Source organism: Panthera uncia, chromosome C2 (assembly GCF_023721935.1).
Source record: "Panthera uncia isolate 11264 chromosome C2, Puncia_PCG_1.0, whole genome shotgun sequence".
NCBI classification, from domain to species: domain Eukaryota; kingdom Metazoa; phylum Chordata; class Mammalia; order Carnivora; family Felidae; genus Panthera; species Panthera uncia.
In genome coordinates, this window is record NC_064810.1 from 112,877,761 (window position 1) to 112,901,187 (window position 23,427).

The 23,427-nt window shown below is 36.1% G+C and overlaps 1 protein-coding gene across 2 annotated transcripts in view; it reads right to left on the minus strand.

The window, feature by feature from the left end:
* AGTR1 (angiotensin II receptor type 1) overlaps positions 1-23,427 on the minus strand; it is a 43,813-nt gene that overhangs the window by 15,785 nt on the left and 4,601 nt on the right. The window contains exons 2-3 of one of the 2 annotated variants that reach the window (XM_049629719.1): positions 18,152-18,236; positions 7,516-7,577 (exon numbers count right to left, since the gene is read on the minus strand). The gene's annotated coding sequence lies outside the window, so the exon portion shown is untranslated. The remainder of the gene's footprint in view (positions 1-7,515; positions 7,578-18,151; positions 18,237-23,427) is intronic. The other variant, XM_049629718.1, reaches the window with a different exon arrangement.

Consider the following 23,427-nt stretch of genomic DNA (forward strand, 5'->3'; position numbering starts at 1 on the left):
AGAGTCTGTTGGCTATCAAGTACCGTAGAAAATAACCCAGAAGCTTTGCAGTCACAAAGGTCAGTTAAGATCCTGGCTTCACCTCTGACTAATCATGTAAATGGTTAAAATACTTACCCTCTTTGAGCCTTAGTCTTCTCATCTTTAAAATGGGATAAAAACTTAGTATATACTGTTATTGCGAGGATTAAATAAAACATGGCGGGGTGGGGTGGAAGATTTCCATATAGTAAACAGTAAATGTTATCTGTTGTTATTACCATTATTTATATTCTCAATATATATTCATATGTCCCCACACTAAGTAAATTACCCCATAAAATTCTACTTTACATATGTGTAATTTGTCACATAACCTATGGTTATTACACATAGCCAAGAAGCAGATTGGAATGATGTGAGGAGCCCTGTCCATACAATACAATATGGTGATACAATCTGTTATTAATACCATAAAGCAATATAAAGGACCTAGGAAGGACCCAGTTTTTAAAAGAAGTGAAAGTGTGAACATCTGAAGGGCAGATGATTTTAACATTACTTTAAGTTGGAGGAGGAAAAAATATCACACTATAGACCTTTGGTTGGTGAATCAAACCTCAACTAATTAAATGGGAAAATTTTTCCTCAAAATGAAGATTTCAGAGAAAAAAATTTCTTTGCCAGCAACTCCCCTAGTATTCATATAAGTCTCTTCCTTGAATTATCTGACTTAACATGTGGTAATTGTTGTTCTTTAATATGATTTCACGAGATTCACTTTCTAATAATTATACAACACTATTGTTTCTGGTAATAACATTTTTGGTATTACTTTATTACTATATAAAATAATGGAAAAACAAATTAGGCTAAATATTTTGTACTCAGAATAGAGCAGGCAGATTTGTGAAGTTCATTAGAACTTTGTGAGAATAACGTAATGTGCTAATAATTTTGGTTATATTGATATGAAGACATCTAATTCAAAGGAAGTGTTTAGAAATCAGTCTGTTTCAGTAGGCATAGTTGTACACAGGTCAGTGATCAGTTTAAAGCCATTGTCTAGATAAACTACACGATTTATGTTATACCAACAAATTAAAATGTTCTCTTTACATAAAAAGTCATTCTGCTGTGGTCTTTCAGCAGCTTTATCTCAATGTGGATCAGAAAGTCACAGAAATTTCTGCTATAGAGGGAAATTGATAAGTCATATTTATTCCTTTTCTTCTTCAGAAAAATACAGAAAATACAGAAAAATATATATGTATGCCCTTTGTCCCTGTAAAAATGCACAATTACTATACTCTAAATGGTGTTTTTGTTGTCAGGTTCTTCAAGCCAAGTCTATTTTCACCTATAATGTAGTTGAACTGTTATTATCTACAGTCTTGCTTTTATTGAAACAACTTAAGTCAGAGATTCATAACATTTTATTGCTGGAATAGTCTCTAGAAATTACATGCTCCAAGGTTCACATATGCAAATACTTACAGGGGCTGGGAATAACAGAGTTGAGTGAAGCAGTCATGTTGGTGAATGGAGGATCCTTCCTTTTTCTCAGAGGAGGTGGGGGTTGGGGAGCCTCACTTCTCAGGTGTAGCCACTTATGCTAATTATGATATGGGGAGATGCAAGCCGATTTTTTAAAAAGATGAAGCTGGAAATTTCAAATTTTATTTGAAATCTCCTATTTTGAAATGTTTTCAGTTAATGCAAATAATGATAATTAGTAGTAGTAGTAGTAGTAATAATAATAATAATAATAATAGCAGCACTGTAGAACTAAATAGAACTCTTTTGCAGATCAAGTTGGGTCCAAGGGCTGTCAATTTATAACCTAGGATCCAGGCCAACTACTTAATTTTACAACTGAGTAAACAGACTCCAACCACCAGCAAGATTCTGCAGACCCCCATATTTCAGTGTTTTTATATTACACTAAATATGTGAAGCATACCTCTTTTAGAAATCCCCCCTTCCATTTCCACATTCAACAACAATCTGTGATGGAGGAATTAGAGACAGTGGGAAAACAGAGATGCGATGGGCTGAGGTTATTGTTCATCCTTGCTCTCTTGCAGCCAGGCTGCCCCACCTAGGTGTGCAGGAGGGTAGTCCAGCTCAGAGTATGAGAGCTGTCTCGGAATGTCTAGATGTCACTACCTGCTACGCTGTTCCAGACAGAAACTTATTTTTCCCTTTTAATTGTTCCATATTGTTTAAGGTACTATTAGCCTTTTAGAGCTGTTGGTGCATTTCGCCAAAGTGATGTCTCCAGATGGGTGAATACAACATTGAATCTGTGCTATTTGGGTATTCTTGCATATTACTTTAACATTTATTCAAAAAAATATCATCTAGTACCAAAAGGATGACCAATAATGAAAGGGACTGATGTTATTTCATAGAGCCATATTGACCTAATGACCCTGGTTACATAACTATTAATGAGGTTAAATTTTAAAATATTTTTAATAAGTGCTGAAAAATATTTATCTTCATTGTCAAGTAAAGTGTTTCTAAAGTGAACTGTGATGCTCCAAGCATGGAATTATCTACACACTGGGTGTATATGTGGTTTTACTGTTTATTTATTTTTTGAGAGAGAGAGCATGAGCAGAGGAGGGGGAGAGAGAGAGGGAGACAGAATCCGAAGCAGGCTCCGGGCTCTGAGGTGTCAGCACAGAGCCCTAGCAGGGCTTGAACTCACAAACTGTGAGATCATGACCTGAGCTGAAGTCAGACGCTTAACCGACCGAGCCACCCAGGCGCCCCTACACATTTATGTTTTTGATACTAATATATTTTCTAAATTAATTCAATACAGGTTTAAAAATACATACAAAAAGTACATAAAAAGAATATATCTGGCATTGACTGAGGGAGTTATACAGGATTAATAATGAACATGGAGTATTTCTGGTGAATGGTAACACTTGGCTAGCAGATACATTTCTTTGGCTTCTAGCCCTAATATAACTTCCTGGACAAGCCGATTTTTCACTTTTGTGGGAAAAGTAGTTTAGTTCTCGTGAGCATGTTTTGCATTCTGTAATAAAAGGACAGCATGTGCATTTTGGGTAATTGCTTGGTTAGCTGGAAGAACACAGTTTGTGATTTTATACATAAGACCTTAGATGGGTAGAGTGAGAAGTTGGAAAAATACTAAACTGTGTTTTAATTTTATTTTGTGTGAAAAGATCAAACTTCATGCTTTTTCAAACTATATAGTTTTCAAGGTAAGACAGAAAACAAATATAGAAAATGTTGGTCTGATAATGTAAACTTCCTTATAACTCAGGAGATGTCATGCTAAGGACTGTTAGCAGTTATTTTTTTGATAAATCTCTTTGCTAGAATGAAGGAGTAGCAGTCCCTGGAAGGTAGTGGAATTTGCTCCACAGGCAGAGACAGGCAGGGAGGTAGGGGGATCAAAGTGAGGCGGGAAAGGGCCACATGGCCCATGAAGGCTCTATGCCTTCAGGAATGCTGCTGTCTTTAGCTGGTAATCACTTCTTAAAGGAAACATTCACCTAAGAATTTTAGTAAATAAGCAAGCATTCAGTATTAGGCTGCTGGGATCAAACTCAGGGCCCAGGAAAGAGTATTGTGGGTACAGTGGAAGGAACATCTTAGTATCTTGAGTCTTGATGTGTGTTTTCGTCTGAGATTACTGTAGTTTTCATCTCCAGAAATGCAATTGCTGTCTTTTTTATATCTTCCATGTCTCTACCTTTGGTGTTCAAACTTTCCTCTAGCTTCTTGAACATATGAAGTACAGTTATAATAATCACTTAATATCCTTGTGTACTAATTCTATCATCTGTATCATTACTGAGTCTGTTTCCATGGATTGATTTTTTTCTCTTTATGGATTGTACTTTTCTGCTTCTTTGCTTGCCTGGTAATTTTTGAATGGGATGCTAAACACTGTGAATTTTGCCTTGTTGGTTATTGGACGTTTTGTATCTTATTAAAATTTTCCTTCTTTGTTCTGGGAAGTAGTTAAATTACTCGCAACGAGTTTGATCCCCTCAGATCTGGCTTTTATGCTTTGTCAGGTGGGACCAGAGCAGCATCTAGTCTAGGACCATTTTTTTTTCTTATTCTGGAGGCAAAAAACCCTTCTGAGTATACTACCCAATGCCCCATGAATTATACATATGCGCTGAAATGCAAGGGGGATACTTTGCAGATTATTGGGCTCTTCCTTTGCAAAGCTCTCTACTCTCTGGTGCTCTGCCCTGTGAACTCTAGCTCCTTACCTCTTTGGACTCCCAGTTCCATCTCCTCAACTCAGGGAGACCTGGGAGCTCCTTCTTAATTCTTCTTTGTGCCATGGCTGGAAACTACCCCCAGGTAGTGAGCTCGGACAATCATAGGTTTTATTTCATTTGTTTCTCATCCCTCAGAGATTACTGCCCTTTGTTGCCTGATGTATACTGTCTTGGAAACCATTGTTTCTCATATATTGTTTCATATATATATATACATATATATATGTATATATGTATATATATATACACACATATATATATGTATATATATATATACATATATATACACACACATATATAATATGCAATGTATATACATATATATGTATGCATATATTACATATAATATACACATATATTACATATAATATATGTATACATATATATACACACACATATATACACACATACCATTGTTTCATATATATGTGTGTCTGTTAGACTCTATCATCCATCCATCTATCTATCTAGTTGTAGTTTTAGGTAAGAAGATAAGTCTCTGTTACTCTATCTTGATTGGAAGCAGAAGTTTCTGGGTTTGAGTTTTGACCCTACATCTTGTATGCTATTTGATTTTGGAAGAATGCTCAACCTCTTCCTCTTCTTTGTCTATTTATGACATGACGATAATTATATAATGATTAACCAATGGAATTCTATAGGGGAGAATATGTCATAGTCTATGAGATTAGGCAAAGGAGTATCTATCCATACACTGAAAGTGAACTTAAAAAACAAAACAAAGCAAAAAAACACCTCAGTGGGATGAACTTTCTCTCTAGCACAAATCACCTGAACCTTTTTCTCTTGCCCGAACACTTGCCTTATTTTTTGCCCTCACTCCAACTTAATGACCCTGCCCTTTATCTTGTAGACCTACTGGTAAGGGGTCTAAAGGCCAAAAGGCAACATGTCTCCTCTGAGAACCCATGGGTCAAAAAACAGGTTTATCTGAAACATTTTGCCAAAACTACACCACCATATAATTATAGTACCATTAAGAGAGTCTGTGTAATTTGTGGTTAAAAAATTGATTTTTTTTCTTATTTCACATTAAAGTAATCACCAAATTCCTGTGAAGTAAAATGCATAAGTATAAATTGAGAACATCTGCCCACAATTATAAATATGTAGAACTCATTCAGCTTATGATCAGTATGTTGACATTTGAAAAGAAAGTGATTTTTTTTAAAGAAAAGATATCTTTTTCTGACATATTAAAATTCCAACTCAGTAAAGTAATGTGAGGAAATAATAAAATTGTATGGTTTTCTTTATTGCATGTTTATTTAGGCCAAACCAGTATGAGGCAGCTAGATTAATTACTTTTTTTTACCGTTAAGTACTGTACATAGTTAATTATTTCATCTAAGTCATGTCTGAGCCAAACCTGTGAATTACTGTTCATGCAGGGCAATGATGATAATTTATGTACTCCCTCCATGCTATGGCTTGTTAGTATATTATTTTTGACTTGAAACTAGATGTTAAAAGTTTGCAAGAGGCTTTTAAAGACTACTCTGTGACATAAGTTCTAAAATTATGGATTTCAAAATTAAGGTTGACAACATGCTATAATAGGAAGTTATTTAGATGATGGAATTATAATACATTCTGTCTGAAAAATATATTTTCCTGTTTTCTGCTCTGATCTGTTGACTCTTATGGTTTCAGCTTGTGCTTTTTTTTCTGCCTGATTTTATTATCTAGATATTACGTTGGGCCCTTAGTAGTTTTTCAACATGCACAAAACCTGATCTCATCCACTGTCCCAATATAGCTAATCAGATATTTAACTGTGGCTACATGTGTCCAGTGACTACCAGTGCTTAGAAAGGTGCCCATAACCACCAAGAACCGACTGAGCTAAACAGATGACATGGAATCCATTTTTAAAATGTATGATCATCTTTATGAAACTTGAGTAACAGGTTCCCAGTGATAATTGTACATAGTCAAGTGAAAGAGAACTTTAAAAAGTTTTATAAATTCAAAAATTAATTTTTAACAGATGCCATTAAAGTAAAAAAAAGATAAAGCATCAGTAAAAATAAAAAGTATAATTAAAAAAAATAAAGAGAGATGTTATAAAGTCTCCTTGCTACTCCCAGAATAGTTCTGGATGAGCCACATTAGCACCACTGGGAGTTCACCAGGAAAGCCATCTCAGGTTCCATCCACCCCTACTGAGCCAGAATCTGCATTTCAACAAGATTCTGCAGGTGATTTGTGCATTTATTCAAGTTTGAGAAACCTAGTCTAGAGGGACCTTTAAGCTTGTGCATGGGTCCAGTACTTTGCCCTTCACGTAGACTGGAGAGCACCCCAATCAGTGAGCCCATTCCAGTGGAGTGTGGCTGCCCTTGAAGAGACCTGGGAACATCAAGGTAAGTTTCAGTTGTGTGAGGGTTTCTTGCATTTTCATGGGAACTTTAGAGGAAGAAGAGTCCCAGTGAGCAAAACTGTGTACCAAGGAAAAGCAATCTTTTTCACATGACACAAATATCTGTCAGGGCCATTCATATAAGAAATGAATTGTATGTTAATCTTTTAGAGGAAAATCAATACCAATCCAGACTTTTTGCTGGGACTTTGGTGGGAAGGTCCTTGCTTATTTTAGGAGAACCAAGGAGCACCGATGAGGATGGAAGGTGCCTCACGTTCCCTTGGAGCTATGCTTACCTTTTTATTGTTTGTGTGAAATATATGAATTTCATGAGTAATTTTACCTACTAGCTGTTTGTTTTCTCCTCAAAATGCCTGCACTTGCCTTGCAATTTCCTTTCCTTGCAGAGGCTTTCAAACTGTTCAACCACTAGAGGTCTGTATTACCTATTTAAAAAATCATACCCAACTGGCTGAACAGTTCAGTTCTCAATTTCAGTATATGTTTCTATTTTTTAAACTTTAAAATCTTTTTAAGACATAACACCTGGGAATTAAAAAATCACAACATTTTAGGAAATGAAGGGGAAAACCTAATAGGAACCCTTCCATTTGGAAGGGTATTGAGTCTCCCCCGCTATTTCTAATAGACAGCTGAGCACACCTTCATACTCTGAAACTCAGAACTCCATGGCCAGTCACAAATCAGAGGAATACCATTTATTTTCTGCAAAATAGTTTCCCTGATTTATTTGAAGATGTCCGTGTTTTGTAACTTTAAATTTTAAAGCATTTATTTTTCTCTTTCAGATTTTCTTTTATTGGTCACCTGAGATTAGATGAAGAATTAATGTTCTTTCAGACTTACTTGATAAAGTTCTGCTGCAATCTTCTAAACTAACACATCAGCCTGGGTTTGCATGGTTCAAGCTGTAATAGAGGTGATGACTGTTAGTGGTACCTAGTGCAGATTGGGTCCCCCAGGTTTTCACTGTGTTCCATGTTTACCCAGGGATTTTCACTAGAATAGCCCATTTGGGTCTGCCCTCTGCCAGTAGCAGTACAGGCTCTGAACCTTCCAGAAATCTAAAAATGAGGCGTCCTGTTTACAAGACACCTGATTAATAACAGTAAAACCTTTCCATAGCCTCATAGAGCAGGCCTCCTGAAACAGAGCGCATTCATATATTCACATATTTAAATGGAGTGGTTGAAAATATTACAGACATAAAAGCTGTAATTTACAGTGTATTGCACCAGGGGTTTGGGATTCTGATGCTAGATTTTCATAGCTTCTAATTATGTCTACATTTGGAGTAAGTGGCTACATTTGTTGCCAGGCAAGGTGTAATGCTAAGAGGCTCCCTTCTTTTAAAAGGCATTATTGCATAATGTTCCTGGCCTGCACTGCTTCCAGAAGCATAAGCAGGTCTAGTGTGGCTTCTCTCTCAGTCTGTCACTTTATTAAAACACAACAATTTGCAAGTGTTATTTAGCAGATCAGCTGGGTTCATTTCAAAGGCTAATATTTAACAGAGAGGGAAATAACCCATCCCAATCCTTTTAAAAAGTATTTTCTGTGTATTCTTAGGCAAATTGCCTAGTGTCTTACATAGATCTCAAAGCTAGGATTCAAGGATAATTTTAGTAATGTCTTACCCTGCTTGCCAACATAATTCAAATGATCGATTCGATAGCAGAAGGAATCTAATTCACAGAGCACTCATTTGTACTACAGACCACATTATTTAAAGTAGTTAAATTTTTCTTCATTTCCTGTTGCATTTCTGTGTATGGCTGGTGGCATGTGAATTCACAATTAATTTCCTCACTGAAATGTGACAGAAAAATATCTGCTTTACCTTGTCTTCAGCATTCCTGTCAGAGCTTTGGACTCTCCTATTCAATATGATGCTAGCTTAAACAGGCACCTAGTATCACTATAAACAAATATTGACACGGTGTTCACTTATATACATATATGTAAAAAAAAGTGCTGATGGTATAGCAGTTAATTAAAAGCAACAGCAGGAAGAACTCAGCCTCTGGAGAATTTGATGAGTTACATCTGGGAAAAAAATGGTCAGAACCAGGGTGTTGGAGTCAGTCCCAAATTCCAGTTCTGTTCCTGACATTGGTTAGCAAAGCGGGCCCCCTAGGCTCAGTGTCTGTGAAGAAATGAAGCCAATAAGACCACCTGGCCTATGGGGTTTGTTTGTTGGAGGATTAAGTAACAAAATGCGGATGAAGTGCGTGACCCAGTGCCTGATCCAGTAAGTGTCCAGTTAATGGATGTTAACTATTATTTTCTCTGCTTCTTTGGGTCCACATTTATAAAATAGCAATGTAAGACTATGGCAACAATCATAGTTATCTCTTAAGTGTTGCTGTGAGAAGTAAGATTATATACATGAAATAGTACCTGGCATGGTTGCTTCCCCAAACTGGTCTCCCAAAGTTTTCACCCATAAAACTAAATTGCAAGTTGGGAGAATTTCAAGGATGATTCATTCCTGAATTTGAGACTTTTTTTTTTTTTTTTTTTTTTTTTTTTTACTTTTTTGAGTGAGAAGATTTGTCATTTAGATTCTTTTAAGTTTTACTTACTTTTTCTGATCTGGATGATGACTTAAATTTGTGAGCCTACCAGATTTAGAAGATAAAATACTGCATTGAAACAATAGTTAACTAGAGACAGGAATTATTTTCAGGGAAGTTAAAAAACTGAAATTAAGAATCTGTTCAACCTCAGGGAATGGAAAGCAAAAACATGATGGTGCTGAAAATACTGTTTTCAAACCTTTCATTATTCTGGCCCTAGCAATTGAGGAAACTTTGTTTTCCCCTAAATGCTGTATAGTAAGTATCTCCTTTCAGGAGAGAAATCTGTGGGAGAGGGATCTGATGGAAGCTGTGACTAACTAGCTTTTTATTAGGGACCGAATACTGATTAAATTACAGGCATTATTTTAACTCAACTTGTCTTCCCAATACTATTGGGATTTAGAATTAGAATTGCTGTATTTTGCAATGAGTGCTGAAGAGAACAAAGACCAGCTACTGACATACAACTGAAAAGGTTTTTCTCAGCAAAGGACTAGACTTGGCAGTTTGGCCTTTATGCAGCGATTTCCAAGGACACACTGGAGTTACAAAAGAGGTACATGCTTTCTGAAATCAGAGGCACTCACCTGGGCAGAAGTCCACATCAGTTCAAACTGACTTTCATGTTTTTGTGTGAGAAAAGGAAAACCTCTCATTTAAAGTTATGTATTGGATATTCTTAAAATGTTCTAGTTCCTTGCCAGGCTGATTTTATGGGATGTCATTGACACGAGGGGTACTGGGAAATAAATTCCTGTACTGTTATAAATGAATAACTATCTGTACTATTAACTAGCCTTAGGACCTGAAATTATACCAGAAGTTCTTTTTGGATCATATTTCAGTTTAGAGAGCCAGCCACACATCAGCAGTTAAGGACTGAACCCCCATATCTTTCTGTCAACTCAGCACCACCCCATTTCCAGGAACCTCCTGAAATTACCGCCACTTTGGAAATCAAATCATCATTTCCACTTCTGAGTACATACCCTAAAACTCTCCACATGTGCAGGAGAATATACAAAAACATTCACTGTAGCGTTGTTAACCAGCCATTGAGTACTGCTTTTTTAGAATAAAGGAAGTTGCATTTTTTTTTTTCTCGTTCTGGTCATGATCACTTTAATTTATTACTCTTGGGGAAGTCTCTAATGGAGACCTATTGGAGCAGCTGGCCCATTTGGGAGAAGCGTGACATCAGAGATGCTTGTCTCTTCCTTGGCTTCATCTGCTAGAAATAGTAACTAAGTCCTTTGCCTATGCTGGTAGGAGAGGAGCTGTAGAAAATCAGATTAGCAGGAAAGAAACTATTAGTCTTCATTTTCTTGTTTCCAACCTGCAAATACAGATTGTTAAATACACTTGTTCCCTAATGCTCATTAGGAAATCTTGAAGAATAGCCGGACAGGAAAAAAGCATGGGGATTATGAGCAAACAATACCACTAAAATATAATGCAAAGTCAGGATCGTTGCTTCTCATTCAGACGATCTTACATGTTTAAGATTGGTTGAATTTGAAATTTTCCATTAAATAATTTCATACCTAGTTATATGTAGACTAATGTCACATTTACAATCCCAAATGTATCTTTTTATTCAGAGTTTTCTTTTTGTTGGACTTGAAGATAAAATAGCTGAAATGGGATAATCAATATATGAAATCATTTTACATCTGGTAGTATCCCTAGGACTCGTTAAGTTCACTGGTGTTAAGTTCACTGGAATATTTGTTTGCCTAAGAATGCAGAGCTTTTACTAAAAATAATCTAACGGCAATGTTGTGTAGCCCCAACTCTTTATTGCTTGAGGAGTTTTACTTTCAGAGACAATGGATTACAGGTTAGTGATAGGCAAAGCATTTTTGGAGTATACCAAAGGCCCCAAACATATCATTTGGGTGTCCAGGAGGAAGTGACATTAAATACAGGATTTTAATATTTAGAGTTTGAGTTATAGCCATAGAACCATCCACTGGGGATTGAATCATAGACCTGACTTCTTGTAAGATTAAAATCTTCGATTTTGGAAACATTTTACTACATTTCAAAGTATGTTGTCTTTAAACCATTTAGGTTTAATCATTTGTTTCTTCTCTTGTAGCATCCATTCTTAATGTCTCTGGTTTTTACCTATTAGTCCTGCTAGCCTTTGATAACTTGATCTCCCTTTTGTTATCCATTCTTCTTTTGTGGTTTCTAAGAATATTGGCCTGTTTGCTGTGCCTTGAACTTGCTGGTGTCGTACTGCCAAGGCCTTTGCTTTTGCTTTATGCTTTGCTTCTGCCTAGAAGAGTCCTTCCCCAGATGTCCATAGAGTTCCTTCCTTCTTACTATAAGGAGGCTTTCTCTAAATACCCTTTTAAAACTGCACTTTCCCCTCTCATTTCTAGCTCTAGTCTCCATTTTATGCAACATATTGCATATTTTACTTGATTGTTTTTCTGTGTACATGCACTAGAATGTAAGTTCTGTGAGGCCAGGGGTTTTTGTCTTCTGTTCACACTTTGTCCTCAGGGCTGAGAACAGGGACTGGCACGTGGGTATCCAACAAAACTACTTATTAAATGAATCACAGCAGATTATGTTGCAAACTGCAACCCTAAATAGGAATAAATTATATTTAATTAATTCTCATTCAGAAGGATTCTTATGGTCATGACATTTGATATTTTTATTTTATTTAAAATTTTTTTAATGTTTGCTTTTTTTTTTTTTTTTTTAAGAGAGAGAGACAGAGACAGAGCACTAGCAGGGGAGGGGCAGAGAGAGGGAGACACAGAATCCAAGGCAGGCTCCAGGCTCTGAGTTGTCAGCACAGAGCTCAACGCAGGGCTCAAACCCACAAACCGTAAGATCATGACCTGAACTGAAATAGGATGCTTAACTGACCGAGCCCCTGATATTTTTATTTTAGAGTCAGAGGAAAGAAACTTTACGATTAACCAATACCCATTCAATAATATGTAAGATCACAATAGTTGTAAACTGAAATGTCATCAGGATTTGGGCAGTTAAATAAATGTGTGAAGCACCCTATCAGGGAATGATGGGGTCTGTGATAAACAAGAGAGTTTATATACTGTCCTTCTTAAAGGCATTTGGATTTGAAAGAGAAATTTAAAACACAGCACTACCTGAAGGAAACGTATCTACCTGTGGTTTCAAAGGCCCGCTTCAGCTGTCAGTATGTGGCTGACAGGACCATGAAGACATTTTCTAAGTAACACTGTTTTTGAACTGCGTTTTAACTATATATTCAGGTTTGGGTATGTGCCTGACTCCACATCAGGACAGAAATACTCAACTGATCAAATCTAATTACATTTGCTTCCCAACTAAATTGTGTATCACCTTCCCCTCTTGTGAGAGATATGGCCCCTCTTGGGTCCTCAGCATCTGATTATTGCAAACCTAATTGATTTGCGACATTTCATTAATAAAGTTAACTAAAACTAATTATACATATTGAATAAAAGTTTCCTGTGAAATGAATTATTCTATTTAGCTTAAGGGTTCTTAATTGGCAGAATGAATTGCTGAGGAGGACTGCAGAATTGGTTTCTCTTGGGATCTTTATATCTATCTATATCTAAAAAATATATATATGTATATGTATATTTATATAAACTTAACCAATATGGGTTGATGGATAGTGACACCATAGAAAATAAAAACAGAAAAAAATTAATAAAATGTGAAAATTAAAGATGTCAGACATATTCCTAAGAAGATAAAAATCATAAAATAGGTTACATAGATCTCTTCCTTTTAAGATGTTAAATTAGGTCTGTTAAACTTGTCATATATCTTAAAGAAGCTAAAATAAATCTTTTAAAAATATTTATTTATTTTTGAGAGCGCGAGAGACAGAGAATGTGTGAGTGGGGGAGAAGCAGAGAGGGGGAGACCCAGAATCTGAAGCAGGCTCCAGGCTCTGAGCTGTCAGTACAGATCCCAATGTGGGGTTCAAACTCGGGAAGAGCGAGATCATGACCTGAACCAAAGTAGGATGCTTAACCGACTGAGCCACCCAGGTGCCCCTAAAATAAAAATTTTTAATTTATTGACATTTATTGTTTTATTCATAATTATGAATCTTCCTTCACTTATTTGGTACATATTCTATTTCTTACTCTTTAATTCAGATGGCATGTTCTATCTAACTCACCCATCTAATTAAGTCTACATTCTAGCAGAAATCCAGGGGTTGCTTACTACTACTTCAGTTATCCCAAAGCAAGCTGATGTGCTGTGGGCAGTACTTCTCACAAATAGGGCCGTTTCCAAAGCTCCTTAATTGTTCAGCTGTATACAGATAAACATGTTCTATGTAAAATGAAGACTAGCATTCTTGGTTTAGAGATGAATAAAGTACGTCTGGTCCATTAGTGTTATATGTATCACATAAGAAGCTGTTGTCATTACCGACTTGAATTTGCATTGCTTTCACATTGCCAAAACGGGTTGGACTTCTGGCTTTACATCGCTGAGACAATTGTTTTATCCTCCTGCTCTGGACACTGACCATACTAGAGGGACCAGAAGCAGTGAAATGCCTATCTTGTTCTTCCTCTTTGACTTGGGAGCATCGCTGAGGAGCCAAGGTTCAGGGTCTATGTCAAGAGACAGCCTTTACCCACTGCCTGGTTTTATCTACAGCAGCTCTGTTTGCTTTCCGTAGTGACCCATACTGTGTATAGAAGTATTTTGGCCTTGCCTGGATGAGAGGAGGAGGAAGGCTGCTCCTGATTGGATTTTGGGCTTGAAATATGACATTGTTCCTGTCGTCCCAGGGCCCCCAGCATTTGTTTGAATTCTGGAAAGGTGCCAAAGACATAGTCCCAGATAACTGGTTACATTCTACCAGGTCTGTGCTTTATTATTACATTTCTAAGATATCCCACACCTTTCTGAAATTAAAAAAAAAATTCCTATATGTATAAATCTTGTTAAAAGCCTTTTTAAAAAAATGTTTATTTATTTTGAGAGAGAGAGAGAGAGAGAGAGAGAGAGAACGAGGGAGGGAGGAGCACAGAGGGAGGGAGAGAGAGAATCCCAAACAGGCTCCATGCTCACAGCACAGAGCCTGACATAGGGCTAAATCTCACAAACCCATGAGATCATGACCTGAGCCGAAATCAAGAGTTGGACACTGACTGAACCATCCAGGTGCCTCTAAATCTTAAAAGTCTTAAAAGGAATGACTAGTTGAAGGGGAAGGATGACAATTTTTTGGTACTAATCAAAAGTTCTCCCTGCCAGCAAAATAGCCTCTACATTTAGATGCTAATTCTCTGAGTTCTTTTAATTGTTATTATCTACAAAAAAAACTTTTTTAATGTTTATTTATTTTTCAAGGAGAGAGAGACAGAGCGTGAGTGGGGGAAGGGCAGAGAGAGAGGGAGACACAGAATCTGAAGCAGGCTCCAGGCTCTGGGCTGTCAGACAAAGCCCAATGTGGGGCTTGAACTCACGGGCTGTGAGATCATGACCTGAGCTGAAGTTGGACGCTTAACCGACTGAGCCACCCAGGCACCCCTGAGCTCTTTTAATTATTAAAAATAGTAACAGTAATCCAAATGTGAGTCTCCTACCTAGTCAGTTAGGTGCTAAGCATATCTAGTTCTATTTTTTTTCAAGCTTAGGAACAGTGTTTCTATACATATATTGTAAATAATAGGTTATTTGGAGTAAACCTGTTACTCTATAAAGAAACCTTTTTTTGTTTATTTATTGAAAGAACCACCCCTCAAATGGCTACCCTTTACTTTGCCTTTTTTCATTGCTAAGACTCTAGGATTCATACTTGATAATTCCAAACTGGGTGCAAATTTCTATTATATATGCTTTTATTGAAAAATAATATTAAATGTGTAAAGGGAATATAGTGTGGATATTTAAATGCTTATCTCACAGTTAGTTATATAGCTGTTTCAAATCCTTGATGCTTCGATGACTCAAAGACAAAGTTGTTTTTAATTTTTTGCCTTGTGTAACACACAATCATTAGTCCAGGAACCAAATGTAATTGAACTACTAGGTATAAGTTTCTAGAAAGTAATTGAGACTGACATTTTAATAATGGGATCATATTAGTGGAAAAATGGTGACTAAGAACTTTAAGAATATACTATAATGGGGTGGTTACATTAATTAAAAACTGAAAACAAACTACTCTTCTCTGTGATACATATAATTTGGAAATAAAAATAGGGACTTCTAATACCTTGTACATTTCTATAAAAAGAGAAGAAAAGAAATAAGTGGTCTAATACTTATTTTTCTTGACTCTCCAATTTCTTAAAATATGTGAAGTCAGCTGTAGTTAGGTCAGTACAAATGAGACATATCTATTGCTGCAGGAAAAACAAACCTCACAGAATATACAGAATAAAAAAAATATGGGTCATTAAGATGACCCTACATCTTTTCTAGTTTTCTTTACTTGGAGTTGTCAATGATGCGGGTAAAGAACCCAACAGCTGTATATTATTAGTTCAGTATAATTACATGTACCTCTTCTCACGATTTTTAAGAAAACCAAGAACTTCTAACTTTAGAAGAGTACATAAGATACTTAATCCCATGTATCTTAATACACAAATAAATAAGAACAAGAGAAAGTTACTGCGAGAACTATATACCAGATACCCTGCAACTGAGAAAATTAGAATTTAAAAAATACTTTAAAATTTCCAAATAAGTTTAAAAGAGCATAACAATTGCTTACCAAGTAGCAGTGGAAGAGTCCACTGTGTTGTTAGTACTATCAATAGAATACTATCCAATAGAACTTTCTATGATGATAGAAATGTTGTAAATCTGTGCTGTCCACTAGAGTAACCACTGGCTGCATGTATCTACTGGAATTCTTGAAATATGCCTAGGACAACTGAGGAACTGAATTTTTAGTGTCATTGTATTATGTAGTTAATTTACATTTACACTTGAGTAGCCACACATGACACAGGAATACCACACTGGATAGTGCAGGCCTACAGATTTTAAGCCACGGAATATGGTCTTTATTGATTCTTTTAAATGTCCTGGTTTTCCCCATTTGTCCTAAGTAGATTTCAACTTAAATTCTTTTGGTCCTATAAAACAAGCCCTGAAATGCTGTTTACACATTACTGGTTTAAATCAATAAGAGATCAGAGTTCTCTGGTCGTAAGTTGGTAAAAGAGACATTGCAATGTTCAGAAGGTCCTTCTGAACACACCTTTTGCATTTCAGTATAGTGCCCATGGATGGCATGGGGCCTTGGAGATTGTTTTACAGGAAACCCAAAGCAAAGTTTTGGCAGTTAGTGGCCAAATTGGTATAGCATCAGTTCTTTAGCAAACAAAAAATAACTTAGAATTAAGCATGTTTTGCTTATTCATCTGAAACTAAAAGTTTGAAAAGGTTAATTTTATGGAGGGTTTTTTCCCCCCACTGTTTTGTTATTTGTAAGCAAAAAAAATCATATTTATTTTGCTATAAATGTGTGAATGTTAGAAAGCGGGGGCTTCCAAAACACAGGAGAAGGGAGGCTGTTATATAGAAATTTCTATCAGGAACTCCCCTGGATTACTGTCTTGCTTCTTCTGTTACAAGGTTGATGGCATATTATGGACAAAGAGTTTCTTCTGTTCAGTACTCTTAGGATGTAAAATAAAGCTTCCTATCTTAGTGCCTTTCTAATTAGGACATACATTTCAGTGTACTTTTCCCAGAGCTGGATTTTTACTGAAAACATGTACAGCCCAGCTTTCTAAGCTTATCTGTACCTCAAAAACAAAAACAGAACAAAACAAAACAAAACGAAAAATCCCTAAAGCCTAAAGATTTCCAGTGGCAGAACTCTGTAGAATGTACCCATTTTTGTCACCAAGATTAAAGCAGTCCTCAATAGTTTCCTAACTCCACCATGGAGTGCCTTCTAGCAACTGTTTCCTCCTTGCCAATGAAACAAAGAAGAATAAAATCAACATTTGTCTACCCACCCACCACTTATCCTATCTATCTTCTGCTTTGATAAAATATAATCCCAAGATATTCAGAAGGAGATAAGCTACTCGTTTCATTCTCCCTGGAGGGACTAGGGGATGTCTTCCCTGTTAATTTAGGAAGTTGAGGGCTTGTTCCTTGAGCTGAGTTTTTGTCAGGAGAAAAAAGGCTTTTGATCTGGAAAATCCAGGAGTCTTTTTATGAAAAATATCAGGCAGGGCCATGTGACAGGAAATGGATGGACAGAGCAGTCCCTGATTACTCATGCTGCCCTCTCAGGTTCTGACTGTAATGCCCAGCGGCATGATTCATACCTACCAGAGGGCTAGGCTATGTGGGGATTAAAGGGTACCTTGTCTCCAACTCCACATTGCCCTTTTCCCTATATCTTACTGGAGTAAGGGCAACTTTCATGAAAATAAGACTGAGAGACATCTGGATTTTCTGAAGGTGAGCAGGTCAAGTTTTAAGGCTTATGTTCTTTGGACATATGGTCTTTGGGCATGGCTTTTGGAAGTGAGTGCTTCACAGAGCCCCATTGGGTGGCTGAGGAGAGAATACAATCTCCTGTTTCTCTTAAAGCCCTACATAGTGTGAAGAGTACCGTTCAGAGCAATCCATCCGTGGCCACAAGGAGATCCTTGTCGAGGGGTTGCAGATCTCTCATATGGTTTATATTAATACATGAATATCTTGGTAATATTCTAACATGGTTTACCTTTAAAATCATATAAATATATGCTCTTAGGCTGCATATAAGGAATGAGATTAAGAGTGGAATTTCATTTTTTTCTGCATCCTCTGTTTCTGTCACTAGACAATGATATATGTGACTTGTGCTGCCTCCACTATTGACACATTAGAGAAAACAACCGCCCAATACCGTGCTATAAGTGTAAGACATTTACCTGGATGCAGAACTTCTAGGATGGCTTCAGTGTCTTATTCAGATGAAAACTCGGCCATTTTAGACCAATTTACCGTGTATTAAATCTGGAAAGACAAAAAGATTAATGTGATTCACTGAATATGGCCAGATTTTCATTTTTTAATTGACAGAGTAAGTATTAACACTACATCTTAAAAATGTTTTTGAAGGGAATGAAACCATCTGGTCCACATCAAGAATATATTTTTCCTTATGTAGAGTTAGGCCGTACTAAGTGGCAGTCTGTCGTGGGGTTACATCCTCTTCCTGGTTGTAGTCGACGTCTTCCCTCATACCCTTGTAGATACTCACCGGAGAAGGAGAAAACGTGTTTTTGGGTAAAATAGTGCAATCTTATTCTAAGACACTTCTGTAGACATAGCTCCTAGTATAAGAAGTATCATAATAGATTAGATTTTTCGTTGTGAATCTACAGGTAAACTTTGATAAATGATCCTTTTTAATATAAACCTATATGAGTGTTATTTTACCATAATTTAAAAAATCTTCTTAAAAAGAGATCTTTTTTCTGTATTTCTGTTTTTATTTTTCATTGTAGTAATACATACATGTGGTTTAAATGTCAAGTTACAAAGGAGTGTAAAATCAAAGTACGTGTCTCCTAGCTGTCTGTAATGGTCTCTCTAGATCCACTTCCTAGAGATCCTTACTACTAATAGTTTCACGTGTATCCTTTTAAGACTTTTAAAAATGTATACACATGCATACAGATGTGTATATCCACGGTTTTTCATTTTACACCTCCTACTATTCTGTTGTGTGTGTTTTTTTTTTTTAACTTAACATGGCTAGATCTGTAATATATGCATAAATCTACCTCGTTTATTTTGATGACTACACAGTATTCATTGCACTGATTCATGATAATTTATTTAACCAGCCCCCTGTTAATGGATCTTAAGGTTTTCTTTTTTTAGTTTCTCATTTTGGCTGCTTAAAAACATGCGTCAATGATTCTATTTATATGTGTGCATTTTTTAAGTGGTATACCAGTAGAAAAGTTTCAAATGTGATTGTTAAAGCAAACTGCATACTCCAAGTTTTCGAAAGATACTTAAAAATGTCCTGTACAAAGGCCATACCAATTTTTGATACCCCAAATCTGGCTTTTATCAAATCTTAAATTTTTTTTGTCAGTCTTATAAATGAAAAGTACATATTTGTCCTGATTTGCATTTCTTTAGTTATAAATGAGGTTGAGCTTTTTCTGTTGTTGTTGTTTCCTTATTGTATGTAGTTACTCTTCTACTAGTTTGCCCATTAATGGCCTTTGCTTATTTATTTTTTTTTAAGTTTATTTATTTTGAGAGATGGGAGAGCGGGGAGGAGCAAAGAGAAAGAGAGAGAGAGAAATCCAAGCGGCTGTGTGTGCAGTCAGCGTTCCTGAGTGGAAATCAAACCTTAACTGACTGAACCACCCACACACCTGGGTTTTGCTTATTTTTTAGTTGGGCTGTTCATTGCTTCTCATGTTAAAGAGCTCACGTTCTATTCAGGAAACTGGCATTTTACATGTAATGTGTGGCAAGTAGCTTTCTCAAGTTCCTGTTTCTCTTTTGACTTTGTTTATGGGTCCTTTTTACCATATGATATTTTAATTTTCTTATGTAGCCAAATTAAGCAATATTTGTCATTATGGATTTGGGGGACACTTTTCAGTAAGAATATTATTAAAGCTGAAAAGTTATTCAGGAAGACTATAGGTGTGGTGTAGGTTACCTTTTAAACCACAGTGTATACCAACTTTACTATAATGGTGTTATATGGAAGGATTTTGGCCTTAGAGAATCTCTTTTTATCCCTATATTTCAGTGGTTTTGTTGTTATAGCAAAAGAAATTTCCCATAAGATTATTTCTCTCTTAAAAATACTACCATGATATTAATTATCTAAATTCTTGTAGGGCACTAGTGTCCCTCAGGAAAAAAAAAATTAGAGAAAGTATCAGATTTACCAATTATCATTCTCTACACAGTTAATGGCAGTTGTCTAAAGATCTGAAATCTAGAGTGGGTTAGATTGAAAGTAGTAGTAATTCCGAGACAAACTGAAAGCACATATAAAAAAAAGGAAAGAAAAAAGTCACTTTTGATCTTAGCCTTGATCTTAATAACCCTCAAAAGCTTCTAAGATTTGTTATATATTTTTCCTAGTCTTATCTGGTTCACAGTGATGCAGACATTTAAAAAAATATATCGGTTATTTTAATCACAAATCAGTGCTAATAGAACTGTTTCCATTAGAATACCAATGACCCAAGTAAGGCCTTAATGGCAACTTGACAGTAATCTAAACACCCACACGCACACACTGGACCACACTCATGATTTATGTTTACATATTGCTTTATAATGATTATCTTTCCTTGCCATTAAATATTATTAAATATGTAAAAATGGCTATATAATGTCACATCATATGGCTTAACCTAACAGAAATGTAAAAGAATAGATTTGTGTTCCTCTCAAAAATGTATTCTGTTAACTCAGTAGACCAAATGCCACAACACATTCAAGAAATCATTACGTAGGAATCACATCAGATTCTTTTCCATTCCTGATAAAGTGGCAGCAATTAACTGTGTGAAGGTTAAGGGCTGGGATCCATCATGGTACAACATGTTTTACGTGAAGTGACATCATTTGAATGGAAAGATTACTAAAGCTGGGTTAATGGAACATTCTTGTTCTAGCAGCATACTACACAGATTTAGAAGCATGTAAAATACATTTAATTGGATATCGAGAAGAGTTTGGGTCAAAAAGTGAAGGGAATAATAAAAGTATAAATGTATAAAGTTTACTAGAAGAAATGCTGTGAGGTCATTCATTCATTCATTCATTCAATTTGTTTAGGAAAAAACCTGGTGCAGATTCTATGCAGCCCCAGTCACAAATATTTGGGCTCATTGAGACCAGCAGGACTGTAAAAGGTCATAAGACAGTCACTGCTGTATCATTTATCACTTATTAGCTTTAAGAAACTCTGCTGCTACATGCAGGATGTCTCCTGGGCACTACCGCCCCTCTAAGCCCCAGGTGCTTGGCATTATGGCAGCTTGGGTTGGTTGTGTCCTAAGCCTTAAGTTACAAATTAGACACTGTACTGTTAGGGCTGCTTAAAGTTCTCGATCTAAGCAGCTGGTGAAGTTCCATCTCCCAAGGATGTCCCTTTATCACTGAGAAAATTATAGCTGCTCAGTCCTGTTGACACACCTCTCCTCTCAAACGTGATCACAGGGAACCCAGACTCACTTCAGTCTTTTGACCAACATCAATGAGCCCCTGTCAGAACAACAGGCTTTTGGCCAAATCCAACTGACAGCTCTCAGAAAATCTACATGCACTGGGAGAAATCGTTCAGAGACTGAATCATCTGGGGAGTCACTGGCTTAACATAAGTCACCATTTGCTTGCAAACTGACTAGTAAGTAACTATATTCAACTAGTTTTGTGAACCATGCTTGTAGATAAGTGTTTATATTAAAAGCTGAAAGAGTGATATATAATTTGAGTTGGAAGGCTTAATAGTTTGTATACGTAGGGAATGACTTGTTCAAGAGAAAACATTTTTTATAGCATCAGAATACTCAAAGATAAAATGAGTAAATTATAGGTAAGTTATGAGAAAAACAGAGATATTGAATCTTAAGTTTTAAATAATGAGCTTTCATAATTTTAGTATTTATTTCCCAACTAAAGAAAGAATTTTTAGAATTCTCCATTATTTCACTTAAAGGTGAATATGACAGGCAAATGTTGCAACTAAAATAGAATAGATCTTATTTTTTCTATGAGGGAAACAGAACTTGATTTCAAATGATAATGTGAAATAAATTCTCAAATAATTAGTTGGCCTTAAAAAGCAGGCAGTGTAGTGTAGAGCAGACAGTGCGGCGTGGCAGGTAAGAGGACAGGAATCAAAATTCCTGTGTTTCAATCTTGACTCTACCAGTTACCACATTTGGGTGAGTTTCTTATCTTGTTATTACTCAGTATCCCAGCCTATAAAATGAGGATAAAGCAGTGATTATTTCATAGGGATGTTGTGAGGATTATATAAAAACAATATTAAAGGCTGAACATTGTGTCTGGCATATTATTATATGTGCTCAATAAATGTTAGCTTTATGTAAAAATGTTAATTTATTAAAAAGCCAATATAACCTCTAGGCAATTATTCCTAACAAGTCCTGGGTGCTGTATGCACACTTGGACTTCTCTAACTTCATTTTGCATTTGAATCACTTGGGGTTTTTGTTAAAAATGCAGATTTCAATGGGTCTGGGTGGAGTCAGAAAGTCTGCATTTCTCACAAGTTCCCACGTGTTGCCCACAAGGCTGGTCTTTGCCTTAACACCTGAGACAATGGTGGATGGTTGCTCCTAATTTATAATACAGTGGTTCTCAGTAGGGAAAATGGGAATAAGGGAAGTGTAGACAATATGTACAGATTTAAAATCCCAAGTGATTGTAATATGCTTGCCTTGCCTTTTCCCTAATGCCTAAAGAACCACTGATTTGCTATTTCAACTTCTATTTTGTTTCTCCATTTCTTACTCTATTCTCTACTTTCCCCCTTGCCATTATTGTTTTAGACTAAAAAAACAGTATTAATAATTCCCCAGTTACTAAGAATAAAGCATCAATTTCAAGCCATTTTATTGTGTATAATAGGATACTCTACTCAAATGAGATTAGACAAATGGTTTCTCTCTAATATATCTCTTCTAAACTATAGGGATCTGAAAAATATATTTTCCATAGCTTTAGCTGAAAACAAACAGACAACAAACAGGCAAGAAAGTGATGTGTGGAGTATTCAGTAATAGAATACAAAGATGAATTGGATGTGGTTCATAGTATCAAAGGAGGTATACTCCCATAAGGAAGGGAAAGTTGTGGTAGATATTATGGAAGTGGCTGAAATCAAACAGTGTGACCCCAGCATACGTTCTACCTGCTCTGAAAGGTAGGACAGAAGGAGGCTTATTTTTAAATGGCTTTCCACCCCAGTGGCACTAAGATGTTTGGAGAGACTCATAGCCAAATATATACTCAGTTTGACCAACATGTCTCTAGGGCCAAGACCATTTTTATACTTTCATGTGTTCGTAAGGATCTAACATCACTCAGATCCATAGTATTCCCTCTGTAAGTATCTTCTACATATAATTCTTTATTTCCCAAGTTGGATAAGAGGAGCTTTGATTAATATTAATTGGTAAATAGCTAA